Source organism: Mobula hypostoma, chromosome 15, assembly GCF_963921235.1.
Source record: "Mobula hypostoma chromosome 15, sMobHyp1.1, whole genome shotgun sequence".
Lineage (NCBI taxonomy): Eukaryota > Metazoa > Chordata > Chondrichthyes > Myliobatiformes > Myliobatidae > Mobula > Mobula hypostoma.
The window spans coordinates 17,431,752-17,452,884 of record NC_086111.1 but is presented as its reverse complement, the minus strand read 5'-3'; the positions used below and the strand labels follow the sequence as shown (position 1 = coordinate 17,452,884).

The window sequence follows — 21,133 nt, the reverse complement described above, 5'->3', positions numbered from 1 at the left end:
CTTCTTTCGGTCCTGTGCAGTAGCCCCTCCATACCAGACAGTGATGCAGCCTGTCAGAATGCTCTCCACAGTACATCTATAGAAGTTTTTGAGTGTATTTGCTGACGTGCCAAATCTCTTCATACTCCTAATGAAGTATAGTCTGTCTTGCCTTCTTTATAACTACATTGATATGTTGAGACCAGGTTAGATCCTCAGAGAGCTTGACACCCAGGAACTGTCTCTACTTCTACTTCTGATCCCTCTATGAGGATTGGTATGTGTTCCTTCGTCTTACCCCTCCTGAAGTCCACAATCAGCTCTTTCGTCTTATTGATGTTGAGTGCCAGGTTGTTGCTGTGGCACCATTCCACTAGTTGGCATATCTCACTTCTGTACACCATATCGTCACCACCTGAGATTCTACCAACAATGGTTGTATCGTCAGCAAATTTATAGATGGTATTTGAGCTATGCCTAGCCATACAGTTATGTGTATATAGAGAGTAGAGCAGTGGGTTAAGCACACACCCCTGAGATGTGCCAGTGTTGATCATCAGCGAGGAGGATATGTTATCACCATGCCACACAGATTGTGGTCATCCAGTTAGGAAGGCGAGGGTCCAGTTGAAGAGGGAGATACAGAGGCCCAGGTTCTGCAACTTCTATTTGAGTTAATACCATTTCCCTACATTTGGCCCATATCCTTCTAAACCTTTCCTATCCATCTACCTATCTTCTAAATGTCTTTAAACATTGTAATTTCCCTGCCTCCATCACCTTCTGTGACAGCTCATTCCATATACCTACCACCCTCTGTGAAAATGTTTCCCTTCAGAACCCTTTTAATTCTTACCCCCCTCACCTTAAAACTATGCCCTCTAGTTTTAGGCTCTCCTCCGTGGGGAAGAAGGCCATGTCCATACCTTTCACCTACGTCACCCTTCTACACTATCCAGAACACCAGCGACCCTTGTGTCATCTGTTAACTTACTAATGAACTCTTCAATTTCCTCATCCAAGTCGTTTATAAAAATCCTCGAGCACAAGTCCCAGAACAGATTCTTGTGGAACATCATTGGTCGTTGACCTCCAGGCAGAATATGCTTCATTTACTTTCTGTGGGAAAGCCAATTCTGAATCCACTCAACCAAGTTTCCATCAGCTATAGAAGCAGAAATGGTCCATTTGGCCCATCGAGTCGTTCCTGGATTTCTGAATGAACCTTATGCACCACATCTACTGCTCTGGTTTCATCAATTTGTTTTATCACTTCCTCAAAGAGTTCAATCAGGCTCTTGAGCCATGATCTGTCCAATGATGAGCTATGTTGATGATCCCTATCAGACTATGCTTCTCCAATTGCTTGTAAATTCTGTCTCTTAGAATCCTCTCCAATAGTTTTCCCACCACTGATGTGAGACTCACAAGTCTTCTGATGGTCTTGGGTTTATTGTCCACACGTTGGTCTAAAAGCTTCTGTGGACAGAGATTCCAGACACCCAAAATTAATGCTGTGAGGGCTGACTTTCTGAATACACAAATATCCCAACTATTGATTGATCAACTATGCCTGCGACTGTGTTTGATGTGCTAGATGACAAAATTGGTCTGATCTGCAAGCTTCCTTGGACTCAGTCACAATGGTATAAATAGTTTAGTCAGTTTTGTCTAGTTTGATGCAGGCCATTTAACATAATCCATTGTTTTATGCTGATTAAACACAGGCCTACAAGACCTCATTGTTTACTTGTTTACATTTTAATTGTGGATTTCACTCAGTACATTTGTTCTAATTTAGGCTCTCAAGTTCCTGCCTAACAGCAGCATAGTTTGCCCTCCCCAAATAGATGCTTTCCCATATCATCTACTTCTATCCCTGTCCAAGGCTATGGTAAAAGTACTTTAAAATTCGTTGTGTTCTTTTCTGATTCAGCTCAGTGCATTTGCAAACAAAGTGAGGCACTGCACCTGTGTTAAACCACAAGAAAGCACTTTATTAGAACCAGCACAAATGCAACATAGAAAGGAAAAACAAATGTCTACAGTAGTAGCAGTGCAGAAATCAAACTAATACCTAACCACTAAACAAGCTCATCTGCAGAATGCTGACAAAGTTCATGCAGCCTTTTTTTCTCTCTTTCATGCTCTCTCACTCTGAACTGACATACTCTAACTCTCTGGACATACGTGCCCCCATCATCTCCAAATTTTGGCACTAGCACCAGTCATGACCTAGCCCAAGGCAAAACTCTTCCTTCTCCCTCTCTCTCATTCACTGTCACTCTCAAAGGAGTTACCCTTTTTATACTCAAACCCCTTCCACTAGTACTTTTCCATCCCTTGGTGGTACCGGCTGTACCCCTTATCCCCTACAACCACCAGCCCAGACAAACATGATTTTTACCATTTTCCATTATTATGGCTGCAGACTTGTACTTACTTGACATTCTCAAAACATTTCTGTGTGTGGACTGGTTCTCTTGTACTTTCTCAAAACAATCCCACTCTAAGCTAACACCATTTTGTCTTATAAACTTCCATTTTATTTTAGCATATACCAAGGGCCAAATCACAATTAACTCTTTACTTACACTCCTCTTAATTCCTCATTGGTATATTATACAAAAATTATAGTAAATAAAAGTTAACTAGAATTATTATAATTACTTAAGTAGTGGGCTTATAATGTGAATTCTGTATAAGCAACAAGCTAAAATAATCTTCACTATAAACAACCACCACTATAATTAATTCATGCCCTCTATTCAGTCCCCAGTTCCATACTTTGAATAATGCAAAGCTGATCACAATTAATCATGGTTACATTTCACAGAAATGTGTTGTATCAGAGGACATCTTCTTCTACAGATGGCCATTGTACATTCTTCCCACACGTCCAGATCGTGACCTCTACTCAGGGGAAGGTCCATGCCATTGACAAAATTAATTCCAGAGCTGTTATTTCACCTGGGAGAAAACAAAGTATCTGTTATTATCAGTCTTACAAAGATTTACTTACTTACTGCCTTTTAGCCCTGAGCTGAACCCCCAAACCTGGAGGACCAGTGGACCACTCATAGTCTGACCTCTACCCTTTGACATGTTTGGCAAGGGTGACCCTACCAAGAGTCAAAGCCTCCAAACCTTGACAAGGTCGTGATCCTCTTGGAGGCTTACAAAGATTTAAATCATTTTCCCTTGGTCAATTTCTCCCTGTTTAAACACACCAGATAGTCTTATCCTTGTTTCCTTTGGTCTTACCCAGAGATGGAACTTGTCCAATAATTGTTACCATCTCCATTTGCTGCAATCTCCCCCTTGCAAAATGGAAAATTTGGAATATGCATTCATACCTTTCCTCCTACCATGGGAACCCTTTCTTCAGAACCCCTTATCCTCTGTTTCTGGAGTACCCTTGATCACCCTGGTCATTGGTATTCAGCTTGTTCAAGGTTTGGAGTAGTACAGTCATCCACACCTGTAAGGTGTGAATTGGTTTCAGTAAATAAATCTATTGTTTTAAAAGTCTATTTTTCTTTTGTTCAGCCCTGATGCTTTGGGGTGATAGGCTATGTGATACACTCAATAAATGCCTTTATTGGTCCTGGCGAAGGGTCTCAGCCCAAAACGTTGACTGTACTCTTTTCCATAGATGCTGCCTGGCCTGCTGAGTTCCTCCTGCATTTTGTGTGTGTTGCTGGGATTTCCAGCATCTGCAGATTTTCTCTTGTTTGTGATTAGATGCCTTTATTGGCAACCCAGTCTTTCACAGTTTGTCCCGACAAATGAGACCAATATATTTGAGGGTCCCCATAATAACTAGTTAACTTTTGTAATCCCTTCAGTGTATGATCCTGGTCAGATTTTGTACAAGGAATTGCCATTGACAGACTGGAATAGGTAAGCAAATATTTAAATTGTTACTGCTATGGCAGGAGTCCAATGTAATCAGTCTGCCATACCTTTTAATATGGGCAGGCAACTTCTCAGGGAGTGCTGTTCTTTTAAGCTGCTGATAATTAACTACTTCTTTAATCATGTCCACAGGTAGTCAAGAATCATTGGATTCTGGCATTATTTTGGAGGACTGGAAAATTGCAAATGTCGCTCCATTCTTCAAGAAGTGAGAGAGGCAAAAAAAAAGGCAATTATAGGTCTGACCTCAGTGGTTGGGAAGATGTTGGAGTTGATTGTTAAGGGTGTGATTTCGGGGTACTTGCAGGCACATGATAAAATAGGCCATAGTCATTACGGTTTCCTTAAGGAAAAATCTGTTGGAATTCTTTGAAGAAATAACAAGCAGGTTAGACAAAGGAGAAGTGGTGGATGTTGTGTACTTGGATTTTCAGAAGGCCTTTGACAAGGTACCACACATGAGGCTGCTTAACAAGTTAACAGCCCATGGTATTACAGGTAAAATACTAACATGGATAGAGAATTGACTGATAGGCAGAATGCAGAGTGGGAATAAAGGGAGCCTTTTCTGGTTGGTTGCCAGTGACTCCACAGGGGTCTGTGTTGGGACCACTTCTTTTTACACCTTATGTCAATGATTTAGAATGATGGAATTGATGGCTTTGTGGCCAAGTTTGTGGACTATGTGACGCTAGGAGGAGAGGTGGGAAGTTTTGAGGAAGCAGAAAGGCTACAGAAGGACTTAAATTAGGAGAATGGGCAAAGAAATGGCAGGTGGAATTCAGTGTCGGGAAATGTATGGTCATGCAATATGTCAATGAAGGTTCTCAGTCATCCAGGTCATTGTATATCAAGCAGTAGCAAATCAAGGAAACTGGACTTGCTGAGTTGTCTAGAAGACCTTTTCCCACTCATCCGAGAAGCTCCTTCAGTTCTGATCCATGGTGGGTAGTTTTCCAGCTTATAAACCCTGAGAGTTGTTTAAGGGATAGCTGGGTCATTAAGAGTCATAGAGGTAATGAAAGGGTCATTAGTCTTATCTTTGCATGAATGAAGGTGTAAACTATTGTGAAGACGTTGGGGAAGAGATGTTAGGGCCACATTGTAAGTAGCTGATAGGTGATAATTTACCCCAACCCCTCCGTTCAGGGATGGGTTTTCCAGTTTAACAAAAATAGCGTCTTTAACTCCTCCTTCAAACCACCATAAACAGAGCTATGTTGTATATGCTATCTAGTGTAATAAGAACTGCACAGATCTGTATATCGGCGAGACAAAACAACTACTTCACAAACAGATGGCCCAGCATAGGAGGGCTGACACCTCAGGTCAAGAATCAGCTGTATATCTACACCTAAAGTATAAGGGACACTCCTTTGACACAATGTGCGCATTTTGGACAGGAGGACCGGTGGTTTGAAAGAGGGGTTAAAGTAGCCATCTTTGTCAAACTGGAAAACCCATCCCTGAACAGAGAGAGTGGGGTACGACACCACCTATCAGCTACTTACAATGCGGTCCTAACATCTCTACCCCTGCACCTCCACTACAGTTCACACCTCCGTTCATGCAAAGGTAAGACTAATGTCCCTCTCATTACCTCTATGACTCCTAACGACCCTCACGTGATTGCTATCCCTTAAACAACTCTCAGGGTTTATAAGCAGGAAAACTACCCACCATGGATCAGAACTGAAGAAGCCTCTCGGATGAGTGACGAAATGTCTTTTAGACAACACAGCAAGTCCAGTTGCCTTCATTCACTACTGCTTGATACGTATGGTCATGCACTTTGGTAGAAGAAAAAAAAATGTAGACTATTTTCTAAATGGGGAGAAAATTATAAATCTGAGGTGTAAAGGGACATTCATCAGAAGGCAGATGCCTTGTTAGCATTGTTTTTGAGAGGACTAGTACGATACATAAATGTAAGGATGTACTGTTAAGGCTTTATAACACACCGGTGAGGCCTCACTTAGAGTATTGTGAGCAGCTTTAGCCCCTTATCTGCAAAAGGATGAGCTGATATTGGCGAGGGTTCACAGGATATTCACAAAAATTATTCCAAGGGTTGGAAAGGAGTGTTCGATGGCTCTGGGCCTGTACTCATGAGGGGGTGATCTCATTGAAACCTATTGAACGTTGAAAGGTTTCCATAGAGTGGATGTGGAGAGGTTGTTTCCAATGGTGGGGGAGTTTTAAGACCAGAGGACACAGCCTCAGAATAGTGGGATGCCTATTTAGAACGGAGATAAGGTGGAACTTCTTTAGCCAGAGGGTGGTGAATCTGTGGAATTCGTTGCCCGGGCAGCTGTGGAGACCAAGCCATTGGGTATAGTTAAGGCAGAGGCTGGTAGATTCTTGGTTAGTCAGGGTATGAAGGGATACAGGGAGAAGGGAAAAGATTGGGGCTGAGAGGGAATGATGAAATGGCAGAGCAGACTCGATGGGCAAAGTGCCCTAATTCTGCTCCTATATCTTATGATCTTATGATATACCTCGTTTAGCCCATTCAGTCATACCATGTACCCCCAAATGACCAGCTATATGACGTGCCCATTGTCCCTTCGTATGGAATTTAGGGGTGTTGATCTGGCATAACTGATCTAACTGGTCCACCTCATTATTAAAGGTGGTGGATAGAGAAGTATCTTTACATGGAAAGTAGTGATTTTCATTCGATTTAACACACACAAAATGCTGGGGGAACTGAGCAGGCCAGGCGGCATCTATGGAAAAAAGTACAGTTGACGTTTCGGTCCGAGGTCCTTCTGATGTCCTGTCAAAGGGTCTCAGCCCGAAACATCGATTGTGCTTTTTTCCATAGATGCTGCCTGGCCTGCTGAGTTCCTCCAGCATTTTGTGTGTGTTGCTCAGATTTCCAGCAGCAGTTCAGTGTGGTTGGAGCCACACGCTCCTTGCTGCTGCAAGTGGTTCTGTGACTGGGTCCAATGCAGCTGCTGTCTGCCCCCGGACACTGGTTTGTCAGCGACTGGAGCCATCTGTAAACCGAGCCTGGTGTTTGCTTCAGACAACTGCTCGTATGGTACACCCCATGCAACAGGAGAGGGAAGGCTGGTGGTTTTCTACAGTTTTTATCCACAGGCATGTGGGCTACACTTGCTGACTCCCTCAAGACCTTATTCACCCATTCTGCAATGCATCACTTCCACTTCACAGTAGAAGCTTGCTGTGGTGTCCCCATCTTGTTAACGGAGCTTCTGAGAGCACCCACATCATGATAGGGAGGTCGGGTCTCAAAATGATTTGGCTCCCATCGGTGGAGGCTTCCATCTCCACCAACAGCCAGTAGCAGGCTAGCAGTTGTCTTTCAAAGGATGTGTATTGTTCAGCTACACTTGGCATGGTGTGGGACCAGAATGCTAGGGGAGTGTTCACCCCCCTCTGTCTTTGCCATAAACTGCATACAGTGGTGTCCTGATGTACCTGTAGCTCAACGGGCAATCTGGGTAAGCGAGGAGACAGAGGCAGGGCCTGAGCCACTGCTTCCTCAGCGGCCTGGAACAAGTGTTATCGCTCTCCACCTCACTTAAAAGTTGCTTTCTTCCTAGTTACTTTATATTATGGTTGGAACAAAACAGTTAGGTGTGCTATGTGCCACCTGCAATAGTCCCCAAACCTTTGGGTCTTGCTTATTGGTGGGAGTAGCCATTCAGTTATCTTACTCTGTACTTTGTCCAGGATTACTTGGTGTCCTGAGACACACTGGATACCCAGGAAGTGTACTGTCTGGCTCTTCAGCACCCACAATCGGTCATTCATGTGTCTTACCAGTGTGTCCAGGGCTTCAACTACCCCTCCTCTGTGTATCCTCTTAGCATTATGTCATTGATATAGCGGGCTTACCTGTATATCAGGTGAGAGAGTTCATGCCTTGAGGTCTTGTGCTATCAATCCATGACACAAGGTAGGGCTATGCACATGCCCCTGACGCAATCTGGTAACAGTGTACTGTCTGCCTTCCCATGTGAAAGCAAATCGATCCTGTGACTCTGGTGACAGGGGAAAGGAAAAAAATGCATTGGCCATATCTATTACAGCGTACCATTTCTATCCTCTGATATTCTTTCCACTAAGGTCACTGTGCAGCAGTTATGAAGGGACACACTTAACTGACAATAATCAACTGTCATCCTCCAGTTGCCATCTAATTTACTTTTTTTGCTGCTCAGACAACACTGTTATACTCTGAGGTAGCATGCCATAGTGTCAGAGATCTCTGAATGTGCTCCCAGTGCTCAGTACTGCTTCACAAACCACAGCTCTTGGTGACAGTATTGTAAGAGGCTCCCATTAAAACAGTTGCTTTGAAAATTCTAAATATGAACTTCACCAATTTAGTCTGCACTGTCTGTCACTGCAGCACATTCATTCCAATTATATTTTCAGGTAACATGGCTATCAGTACTTGGGCTTTCATTGGCGGCCTTTCCCCAATAGCCAATCGATACTCTTATTTCCCGTGCTTTCATTATATTTGCCCCTAAACCCTCTACTTGCACCAGGGGCCCCTGGTGTTAGTTGGGATCTGGGTCCACCAAAGCATTAACCTTTTGTTTGTTCCCACTTCCCCACCACAAAGTTACAGTCATGTAAGGCTTCATTATCTTGACTGACCCCACCCCTATCAGAGAGGTTGGGGGAATCTGGGCCATTCTGGATCAATCCTTATGCCCCTGAGGTCCATCATTCTCTCAATCAGCCTCTCCACTTAAACCCAGGAGTTGATTCTTCGTCCAAGTGAGGGTCTAGGCTCAGCCTTCTTATTATCACAATGATGTTCCCATAAGGCATACATGGCTCCCCTGGGCATACCATCAACCTTTGCTTTATCCACTATTTCCTTTAACAGGACTTGAAACACCTCCCTGCGAGTTAGCCGAGGGTTACTGCCTGCTTTATTTCTAATGTTTCCCATCCCCTCCTCTGACTTCAAAACTCTGATTCTCGTTTCCCCATCATTAATCTTGTTAATGTACGTGATCGATTCAATATCTTGGCATCCTCATCTGAACCTGCACAGCCTTCTGCTGGAAACTCCTGAAACTCATCCTCCTCCTTCAGAAAACACAGGTTCCACTGGTGCCTTTCAGCTCATGGGAGGGCAAAGCGTGGACAACACGTTGGCCACTGCCACAACGCCGTAGGGTGTTCTCCATCCATCCTGGTATCTTAATCTCAGTCTCATCCTCCGAAATGTCCTGTTGTTTGCAAAATATAGCACCTATTCTGCTGAATCCTGCCAACTATGCCAATTGTATACCGAAAATTATTTAAACATTTCTATCAGGACATTTGCAGACAAAGGGAGGCAGTTCACATGTGTTAAACCACAAGAAAACACATTAGAACTAGCACAAATGCAATACAGAAAAAAAATGTCTACAGTAGTAGTACAGAAATCAAAGTAATACTTTGATTATCCACTAAACAAGCTCATCTGCAGAATGTTGGCAAACTTCATCCAGCCTCCCCCCCCTTTCTAACAGAATCAAGATACTCTAACTCCCATGACATACTTGTCCCTATCTTCTCCAACTCTTAGCACTAGTGCTGATTGTGACCTAGCCTAAGGCACAGCTCTCTCCTTTCCTTCTCTCTCACTCACTGTTACTCTCAAAGGAATTGCCATTTCTTATAAGCTTCAAACCCCCTTCCACTAGTGCTTATAACTCCCTTGGTGATACCAGCAGTACCACTTATCTCTTACAGCCTCAAGCTCAGACAAACATGTTTTTCACTATTTTCCACTATTATGGCTTCAGACTTGTACTTCCTTGACGTTCTCAAAACATTGCTGTGGACCGGTTTCGTGAACTTTCACAAAACAATCTCACTTCATCCTAACACCATTTTGTCTTGTAAATTTCCATTTTATTTTCGCATACACCAAGGGGAATCACAATGAACTCTTTTTGTTGTATCGGTGTCAGGAATCCTGCCTGGACAAATTTTGCCCCATCTAAACATTTTGCAAATATGCCCTTTCCACTGCATTTCCTTCCTCACAGTCTTGACATGCTGGATCTACTTTTGCACCAGCTGTCCCCTCCTCTGCCCCATCACTCTGGATTGCACTCCTCCACTGCCAAACTAGTTTAAACCCTTCCCAACTGCTCTAGCAAACCTGCCCACAAGATTATTGGTTCCCCTCAAGTTCAGGTGTGACCTGTCTCTTTTGAACAGGTTATACCTCCACCAGAAGAGATCCCAATGATCCATAAATCTGAAACCCTGCCCCTTACACCTATTCTTCAGCCATTCATTCGTCTGCCAAATCACCCTTACCTCACTGGCGGCAATCCGGAGATTACAATCCTTGAGGTTCTACTTTTCAGCTTCCTACCTAGTTCCCTATATTCCCTCTTGAGGACCTCATCCCTTTTCCCACCTATATTGTTTGTACCATTACGTACTCTGACTTCTGGCTGCTTCTTCACCCCCTTAAGAATGCTGTGGCCCTGATCTGCGATGTCCCTAACCCTGGCGACTGGGAGGTAACATATCATCCCGGAGTACCTCTGTCATGACCACAGATTCTCCAGTTTGCCCCTCTGACGATTGAATCCCTTATTACCACTACATTCCTTTTCTCCCCACTCCCCTTCCGAACCACAGAGACCAGGTTGCTGCAACTTTCTCCTGGGATGTCGTTCTGCCCTCCTCCCAACAGAATCTAAAGTGGTATACTGATTACTGAAGGGAACAGCCGTAGGGCTGCTCTGCACTCTCTAACTAATCCCTTTCCCTGTCTTGACAGTCGCCCTGCTACCTGCCTCCTGCAATTTAGGCATGTACCTCCCTGCAGCTCCTTATTCTCCTGAATCAGCCAAAGGTTATCCAGCTCCAATTCCTTAACGTGATCTTTAAGATGCATTTCTCACATGTCAGAATCAAGGAAACTTGAGGTTTCCAAATCCCCCACATCTTGCATGAGAAGACACTATTGACCTGGGATACATTCTCACTACTGTAGCTAGGCGCTAATAGACAAAGACAGGGTACCCTGACAGAAGCCTTAACCTAGCCTCTGCTTCATCCTTGCTGCAGCCTCTTGAGCCAAAGCCTCTGTTCCTCACTCCAACTCTGTCCCACTCACATTACGGCTGCTCTGCTTAAATCTACCTTCTTTTTATTGGCCCCTGCCAAGCACCTATTAACCCAAACCATCTTAATCGCCAAAGAATGTTCCAACAGGCTTGTTTGCTTTTTAAATCCAGGGCTTAAAACTCCACAAGCAACTGTCTCCACTATCTCAATCTAAATCTTGGGGGTCTATTCCCTGACCATAAACATGAAGGCTGTTTGATTTCCAAAACCATTTCTACTGCAGTTGTCAATATAGCTTTTGCATAGACTTGATGTGCCAAAGGGCCTAACCAAGCTCCCTTGTCTTATGATCAAATGTGCAGGGTTTCTACAGAACAATTCAGCCGTGTACCTGTTGGTCTTTATATTATTGGTGTATATGGGGTGTCAGGGAGGGGTAGCACCTCTGGTGGGGGAACATGTCGCGTCCTTTTCAGGGCGGTTAGTCCACCTTTGGTCCCCACCTGGCACTCAGCTCTCACCTGTGGCTCCCTGTAGCTGTTTGCATGAGACAGCGGCCACACCCCGGGCAACGACTTCGACAAGCCGGCTAAACCAGGTGAGGGTAGCTGACGGGTCTCAAACCCTCGGTGAGATAGGGAGTTGTCTATCCCAGCATGTGAAGACAGACGCCGGCGGATTGAGCGGACGAGACCAATGGAAGGTCCAACGGTCAAGAAGGCGGTCTCTGCAAGCGTTGTGGAACGTGTAGAGCAGGGCAAGACACAGAAGATGTCCTGGTCATCCACTGCGCCTAGTCCCACCTCCAGCCGTCTAGACTCTGTCTTGCCACTGGATCCAGATGGGAACTGGGAAGAGAGAGTGAGGCTGACACTGCACAACTCTCCCTCACTTAAATCCAAATCACACGCTAGTCTCGACACCATCATAATAGTGTCGAGGTCCTCATCGACGTCAACGATGGACGAACAACAACATATTATTGGTGTCCAATAGGATGGTTTGAGTATCTCAGAAACAGCTGATCTCTTGGAATTTTCACGTGCAACTCTCTAGGTTTAAAGAGAATGGTGCGAAAAGCTCATCTTGTGAGCAGCAATAATGTCAGCAAAAACACCCTCTTAATGAGAGAGGTCAGAGGAGAATGGCCAGACTAGTTCAAGCTGGCACGAAGGTAACAGTAACTCAAATAACAATGTGTTACAACAGTGGTGTGCAGAGCAGCATCTCTGAAAGCACAAAACATCGAATCGTAAAGTGAGTGGGCAGCAGCAACAGCACTCAGTAGCCACTTTATAAGGTGTAGGAGGTGGACCTAACACACTAAGACATTAGTGAAGCCACATTGTTGTGGTGTGTACAGTTTTGATCACCCCATTATAGGAAAAACTTAGAAAGAACTAGAAAGAATACAGAATTGATATACTAGAATGTTTCCTGGACTTGGGGGTCTGAGTTACATGGATAGATTATGTTGTCACTGATTAAATCGACTTGCATTCGTTCTTCAGTCACACTTTATTGTGCATAAGGAGAACAGCTCAGCCCCTTTCACTAAATTGTTTTGAAGTTAAAGTTCAAAATTGTCCATTTTTATACAGTCATAGTTCCAATAGAAGATTCAAGATTCAAGATTCAAAAAACTTTATTGTCGTTCTAACCGTACATCAGCTCTGCAGGGCAGAATGAGACAGCGTTCCCCAGGAGCAGTGCGATCATAACATAACAAACGCAACACTAAATAATAAACATAACAATAAATAGTAAAACACAACAGCCACATGTCAGTTAAAATCAAGTTATAAGTGTCCAGTGCAAGTTAAAAGTGTCCAAAGCAGAGTCAGGTGGAGCAGCTATTTAGCAGTCTGACTGCCTGTGGGAGGAAGCTGTTTAGTAACCTTGTGGTTTTAGTTTTGATGCTCCTGTAACGTTTGCCTGATGGCAGAAGAACAAACAGTTCATGGAGAAGGTGTGAGGGGTCTTTAATGATGTACCGTGTCTTCTGGAGGCATCAACTCTGAAAGAGGTCTTGGACAGAAGGTAGGGAGATCCCAATAACCTTCTCTGCTGCCCTAACCACCCTCTGCAAGGCTTTTTTGTCGACAGCACTGCAGCTGGAGTACCAGGTTGTGATGCAAAAGGTCAGCACACTCTCAACCACGCCTCTGTAGAATGTAGTTAAGATGTTAGTGGGGAGTGATGCTTGTTTAAGCTTCCTCAGAAAGTGCAATCTCTGCTGGGCCCATTTCACAATCCCAGTGGTGTTCTTGGACCAGGTGAGATTGTCTGAGATCTGCACCCCAAGGAACTTGATGTTTTCCACTCTCTCCACTGTGAAGCCTTGCGCATCCTTGAATCTCATTATTTGCATATTTAAGTATCAGTCATAATACATATTTCAGATGTTAAAAACCAATAACAATTACATGTTAAAGGCCAATAATATTTAAGAACTAGTAAAATGACTGCCCAGTACTAAGTAAGTGTAAACAAGCTTTTGTTAGCATCGTTATCTTGTCTGGGTGTGTCTGATGGCCTTGACTCTCAGGTTTGAACACTGAAGTTGTATGAACTAGGTTCTCAAAGATAGAGTACCACACACAAAATGCTGGAGGAACTCAGCAGGCCAGGCGGCATTTACGGAAAAGAGTACAGTGGACGTTTTGGGCCAAGACCCTTCAGCGGGACTGGAGAAAAAAAGACGAGGAATGGAGTTAAAAGGTAGGGGTGGGGGTGGGGGGGGGAAGAGAGAGAAAAACACAAGGTGATGGGTGAAACCGGGAGGGGGCAGGGTGATGTAAAGAGCTGGGAGGTTGATTGGTGAAAGAGAATCAGGGCTGGAGAAAGGGGAATCTAACAGGAGAGGAGAGGAGGCCATGGAAGAAAGAAAAGAGGGTGGAGCACCGGAGGGAGGCGATGGACAGGCAAAGAAACAAGGTGAAAGGGGAAAAAGGGGATGGGAAACGGTAAAGGTGGGGGGGGGGCATTACTGGAAGTTTGAGAAATCAGTGTTCATGCTGTCAGATTGAAGGCTACCCAGACAGAATACAAGGTGTTGTTCCTCCAACCTGAGTGTGGCCTCATCGTGACAATAGAGGAGGTCATGAATAGATATATCAGAATGGGAATGGGAAGTGGAATTAAAATGTGTGGCTACTGGAGATCCTGCTTTCTCTGGCAGACAGAGCGCAGGTGTTCAGTGAAGCGTTCTCCAAAGATAGAGTTTTACTTGGGTATCTGTGTTCAGTTAGTGTGACTGGACAATGTCTGCATACTCTCTTTCAGCACATTATGTTAACCCCAAAATGTTAGTAAACTGGAAAAGTTTTATCAGACTTTTGTTTGGACAGGAAAGGTATCAACAAGATTGATAGAGTGCAGAGAAAATTTCTAGGCGTGTGCCAGGTCATGAGGGAAAGGTTGAATAGGCTAGAGCTTTAATCCCTCACGTGTAGGAGAATGAGGGGAGATTTGATAGAGGTATATAAAATTAAGAAGGTTATGATAAGGTAAATGCAACCCAGCTTTTTCCACTGAGGTTGGGTGAGATAGAACTGGAATTCATGGGTTAAGGGTAAAGCTGAAATGGTTTAAAGGAAACATGAGGGGAAACTTCTTCACTCAGAGGACAGTGAGTGTTGAAATAGATGAGGGTAGAAGTGGTGGATGTGGGTTTGATCAGAAATTTTGATAGTTATAAGGATGGGAGGGGTGTGCAGAGCTATGGTCCGGGTGCAGATCAAATGGACCAGGCAGAATAATAGTTTAGAATGGACTAGATGGACCGAAGGGACTGTTTCTCTGCTATGACTCTATAAGTTTCGGAGCTTGAGTTACAAGGATAAATTGCATAGATTAGAACTTTGTTCTCTGGCACGTAGGATATTGAGGAGTGATGACAGAGGTACTGTAAATGAGATCAGGAGGAGATTAGACAGGTGGAAGCAATTAATCTTTTCTCAGGGAGGGGTTGCTAACATCAAGGAACATATGTTTAAGATCAGAGTGGAGAGATTTGAAAGGCACATCAGGGGCAACCTCTTCATGCCAAGGGGTGTTGTGAGTTTGGAATAAAATGCCAGAAATGGTGGTTGATGCAAGCACATCAGTGACATTTAAAAGCCATCTAGATGTATGTGGATAGGGGCGATTTAGAGGGCGATATGTGGGCAGCTTAGTTTGGATGTATCAATTGGACTGACGGGCCTGTTTGCATACTGTGTGACTCGATTGCTCTATGAATATCAAAGATACAAGGATGGACTGTTAACTCAGGGGCAACCTGTTAGTTTGTAAAGATTTGTGCTCTTTAGGAAATTGGCAAAGATCGCAAAATGTCAGTTACTCAATCACCAGGTGCTGAGAGGAATTACAGCTAGGTAGGTTTACAAGCTCAACCTCTTACTCAATGTCAGCAAGACCAAGGAGCTGATTATTGATTTCGGGACAAGGAAACCAGAGGTCCATGAGGCAGTTCTCGTCAGAGGGTCAGAAGTGGAGAGGGTCAGCCACTTTAAATTCCTCAGTGTTAACATTTCGGAGGAGCTGTCCTGGGCAATCATGTCAGTGCAATTACAAAGAAAACATGGCAGAGCCTTTACTTCATTCAGAGTTTGGGAAGATTCAGCATGACATGTAAAACTTTGACAAACTTCTATAGATGTGTAGTGGAGAGTACTGAAGTGTACTGGCTGCATCACAGCCTGGTATGGAAACACCAATGCCCTTGAATGGTAAACCCTATACAAAGTAGTGGATATAGCCCAGTCCATCATGGGTAAAGCCCTCCCCACGCTTGAGCACATCTACATGAAATGCTGTCACAAGAAAGGGGCATCCATCATCAGGCACTCCCACCACCCAGGACTCTTCTCACTGCTGCCATCAGGAAGTAGGCACAGGAGCCTCAGGACTCACGCCACCAGGTTCTGGAACAATTATCAATCATCAGGCTCTTGAACCAAAGGGGAGAACCTCACTCAGTTTCACTTGCCCCATCACTGAACTGTTCCCACAGTAATGGGGACTCACTTTCAAGGACTATGTTCTTGATAATTATTGCTTATTTATTTATTATCATTCTTTCTTTTTTGATTTGCTCTGTTTGGTGTCTTTTGCCCACTGGTTGAATGCCCAAGTTGGTGCGGTCTTTCATTGGTTGTGTTATGGTTATTATTCTATGGATTTATTGAGTATGCCCACAAGAAAATGAATCTCAGAGTTGTATATGATGACATATACAGTGCCAATAAAAAAATATTCACCTCCCTTGGAAACTTTCATGTTGTTTTGCTTTACAACATTGAATCACAGTGGATTTAATTTGGCTTTTTTTGACATTTGTCAACAGAACAAGTCTCTTTCATGTCAAAGGGAAAGCAGATGTCTACAAAGTGAGCTAAATTAATTATAAATATATAGGCATCTGTTAGTCCGTGAGACCATGGATTTGTGCCTTGGAAGGTTTCCAGGGCGCAGGCCTGAGCAAGGTTGTATGGAAGACCGGCAGTTGCCCATGCTGCAAGTCTCCCCTCTCCATGCCACCGATGTTGTCCAGGGGAAGGGCACGAGGGCAGATACAGCTTGGCACAAGTGTCGTCGCAGAGCAATGTGTGGTTAAGTGCCTTGCTCAAGGACACAACATGCTGCCTCAGCTGAGGCTCGAACTAGCGACCTTCAGATCACTAGACCGCTGCATTAACTACTTGGCCACGTGCCAACACAAATATAAAACACAAAATAATTAATTGCATAAGTAATCACCCCCTTTACTATGTCACATCAAATTATCACTGGTGTAGCCAATTGATTTTAGAACTCACATAATTAGCAAAATGCCCCAAAATACAGGGAAATCCTTCAGAAAAACCTGATGCAGTCTGCAAGAGAACTGCGACTTGGGAGAAGATTTGCTTTCCAGCAAGACAATGACCTCAAGCATAAAGCCAAAGCGACACAGGAATTGCTTAAAAACAACAAAGTTAATGTCCTGGAATGGTCAAGTTAGAGTCCAGACCTCAATCCAATTGAGAATTTGTGGTTGGACTTGAAAAGGGCTGTTCACTCATGATCCCCATGCAATCTGACAGAGCTTGAGCAGTTTTATAAAAAGGAGTGGGGGAAAATTAGAGTGTCCAGAAGTGCGAAGCTGATGGAGACCTATCCACACAGACTCAAGCCTATAATTGCTACACTCACAGCACGCTGGAGGAACTCAGCAGGTCGGGCAGCATCAGTGGAAACGTTTCAGGCTGGAACCCTTCGTCAGGGCTGGACAAAGAAGGAGGGGGAAGGTTTTGAAGAATGCTTGTATGTTCAGTTGAAAGACCAGTAATTTGAAAGACAAAGGGGTGGGGGAGGGGAAGCAGGGACATCATAGCCCTGAAAACAATGGGTAGTAGAAGAAGGAGGCGGAACCATGAGCGATGTGATAGGGAGCTGGGGGAGGGGGCAGAGTGAAATAGGGATGGGAGAAGGGAGGGGGAGGGAATTACCGGAAGTTGGAGAATTCTATGTTCATATCAAGGGGCCGGAGACTACCTAGACGGTATATGAGGTGTTGCTCCTCCAACCTGAGTTTAGCCTCATCATGGCAGTAGAGGAGGTCATGTATGGACATATCTGAATGGGAATGGGAAGCAGAGTTGAAGTGGGTGGCTACCGGGAGATCCTGTCTGTTGTGGCGGACAGAGTGGAGGTGCTCGACGAAGCGGTCCCCCAATCTGCGTTGGGTTTCACCGATGTAGAGGAGGCCGCACCAGGAGCACCGGATGCAATAGATGACCCCAACAGACTCACAAGTGAAGCGTTGACTCACCTGGAAGGACTGTTTGGGGCCCTGAATGGTGGCAAGAAAGGAGGTGTATGGACAGGTGTAGCACTTACGCTTACAGAGATAAGTGCCAGGTGGGAGATCCGTGGGGATGGATGTGTGGATAAGGGAGTTGCGGAGGGACCGATCCCTACGGAAAGCAGAAAGGGATGAAGAAGGAAAGGTGTGCTTAGTGGGGGGGTCCTGTTGAAGGTGGTGGAAGTTGCGGAGGATAATGTGCTGGATCCGGAGGCTGGTGGGGTGGTAGGTAAGGAGAAGTGCAGGAAATGGAGGAGATGCGGGTGAGGGCATCAATTGCTGTCAAAGGCGCAACAACTAAATACTGACTTGAAGGGGGTGAGAAATTATGCAAACGATTATTTTGTGTTTAATAATTGTAATAAATTTAGACCAATTTGTAGAAATTTGTTTTCACTTTGACATGAAAGAGTCTTTTCTGTTAAGCAGTGTCAAAAAAGCCAAATTAAATCCATTGTGATTCAATATTGTAAAACAATAAAATATGAAAACTCCCAAGCGGGTTGAATACTTTTTATAGGCACTGTACCTAGTTTGATAATAAACTTACTTTGAACTTTGAACTTTAAGCTGACGTTTGTAAGAATAGCAAAGTCTGTGAGCTGTCTAATGGAAAGTTGGAACACCAAATAGATTGAGCAGCATGTATGGAAGGGAATAAACAGTTGACATTTTGGGCCAAGACTCTTCATCAGAACCGGCCAGTTGCCTGTTTATCCCTCTACTTTCTGGTTTTGGGCTGAGACCCTTCATCTAGATTGGCTAGTCCTGATGAAGGTTCTTAGCCTGAAACTTTGACTGTTTATTCCCCTCCCTAGGTGCTACCTGACCTGCTGAATTCCTCCAGCATTTTCTGCGTTGCTCTGAAATTCCAGTATTTGCAGGATGTTTTGTGTTTAGGAACTCCAAACCGTCTTGGTTCCTAGCACCTTATATTCCTTCTGGGTAGCCTCCAACCTGATGGCATGAACATCGACTTTTCTAACTTCCGCTAATGCCCCACCTCCCCCTCGTACCCCATCTGTTACTTATTTTTATACACACATTCTTTCTCTCACTCTCCTTTTTCTCCCTCTGTCCCTCTGAATATACCCCTTGCCCATCCTCTGGGTCCCCCCCCCACCTTGTCTTTCTTCCTGGACCTCCTGTCCCATGATCCTCTCGTATCCCTTTTGCCTATCACCTGTCCAGCTCTTGGCTCCATCCCTCCCCCTCCTGTCTTCTCCTATCATTTTGGATCTCCCCCTCCCCCTCCAACTTTCAAATCCCTTACTCACTCTTCCTTCAGTTAGTCCTGACGAAGGGTCTCGGCCTGAAACGTCGACTGCACCTCTTCCTAGAGATGCTGCCTGGCCTGCTGCATTCACCAGCAACTTTTATGTGTGTTGCTTGAATTTCCAGCATCTGCAGAATTCCTGTTGTTTCCTAGCATGTGCGTTTAACTGTTAGTCATTAAATGGCAAATCGGTCAAGCAGCAAATTCCTGAAATTGCTGTTGGCACAATCTGCAGGCTGTCATTTAGTGTTAAAAAATGAGCAGGGCCTGGTGGGACTTGACTGCCAAGTGGAAGATTGCAGAGAGAGTTTGAGACAGTTACTTATGAAGTTTATGCACCAGTTTAAAAAAAAATAAGCAGAGCCTATCAGGACTCGTCTGCTGAATGGGAGATTGCTTGGGGTTTTAGTAACTTAGCAAGGGCCAATAAAAAGAAGAGAAGTGTAAGCAGAGCAGCCGTTGTGGGATCGGCCATTGTTGGAGTGGGCTAGGGTTAGCTTGGGAGGCTTTGGCTCAACTGGCTTTGGTGAGAACAGATTGGGGCTCTAAGGCAGTTTCTAGAAAAGTTCTGTTTTTCTTTGTTTGTTAGTACATAGCTAATGTTTTGTGAATGGATCCCAGGCTGGTGATACGTGGGAGATGTAGGAACTCTGGGAAAACTCCAGTCTCCCTGATAACTACCATCTCTGTATGAAGTGTACGGAGCTGCAGCTCCTTAGAGAGCATGTTAGAAGATTGGAGAGCAGCTGGCTGATCTTTGGCTCATATGGGAGAATGAGGAGGTAACTAACTTGCTGACTGTCAGGAGAGGGAAAGGGTACAGACTGCCGGTGGAGAGTACCCCTGTGGCCGTTCCCCTCAATAATACACATACCTCTTTGGATATTGTTGGGGGGCGGTGGGAAACGACCAAGCAGGGGGAATCCGTAGCAACCGTGTCTCTGGCACTGAGTCTGGCTCTGTGGCTCAGAGAGGAGACGAGGAGTGCACCAGTGATAGTGGATTCCATAATTAGAAAGCAAACAGGAAATTCTGTGGATGCGAAGAAGAAGTCTGGATGGTTCTTTGTCTCCCAAGTGCCGGGGGTCAGGGATGCCTCGGTTTGGGTCCACAGCGTTCTAAAGCGGGAGGATGAACAGCCAGAAGTCACGGTACATTTGGTCATAATGACATAGGGGACATAGGGAGGAGGACCTGAAGAGAGAACATGGGGAGATAGGTAGAAAGCTGAAAAGCAGGAGGTCCAGGGTAGTAATCTCTGGATAGCTGCCTATGCCATGTGCCAGTGAGGGTAAGAATTGGATGATTGGCAGATGAATGCATGACTGAGAGAGTGATGCAGGGGGCAGGGTTTCAGTATCATTATACTGTACTCTCTTCTAGGGAAGGTATGACTTGTAGAAAAAGGATGGGTTACACCTGAACTTGAGGGGGACTAACGTCATGGCGAATAGGTTTGCTAGAGATGTTGAGGAGGGTTTAGATTAATTTGGCAGGGGAATGGAACTGGAGAAATAGGGCTGACGATGGGGCAGTTGGTGTACAAGTAGAGGCGGTGTGTAGTGAGACTGTGAGGAAGGACAGGCAGATGATAGGGCAAGATTGCAGTCAGTGGGATGTGTTGAAGTGTAACAAGGTTGAAAAGTCCAAAGGGTAATGAAAACAGGACTGAAGGTATTATTTTAAAAGCACACAGTATCTGGAATAAGGTAGATGATCTTCTAGCAAGCGATTACCAGGTGTGACGTTGTGGGCATCACTGAGTCATGGCTAAAATAAGATCAGAGTTGAGAACTTAACATCCAAGGATACACATTGTATAGAAGGCACAGACAGGTAGGCAAGAGGGTGGGATGGCTTTGCTGGTAAAAATTAAAATCAAATCCTTAGAAAGAGGTGACATAGAATGAAAAGATGTAGAATCCTTGTGGATAGTGTTAAGAAACTGCAAGGGTAAAATTATCTTGATGGGAGTTATACACAGGCCTCCAGACAGTAACCATGATGTGGGGTACAAGTTACAATGGGAGATAGAAAAG

General features: G+C 44.6%; 1 long non-coding RNA gene across 1 annotated transcript; it reads right to left on the bottom strand.

The window, feature by feature from the left end:
• Window positions 1-1,969: 1,969 nt before the first annotated feature.
• LOC134356723 (uncharacterized) lies at window positions 1,970-19,217 on the bottom strand. The gene is made up of 3 exons (XR_010020412.1): window positions 19,096-19,217; window positions 7,765-7,910; window positions 1,970-2,949 (listed from the first exon to the last, which is right to left on the bottom strand). It is a non-coding gene; the product is annotated as an uncharacterized LOC134356723 (long non-coding RNA).
• Between the last annotated feature and the right edge of the window lie 1,916 nt (window positions 19,218-21,133).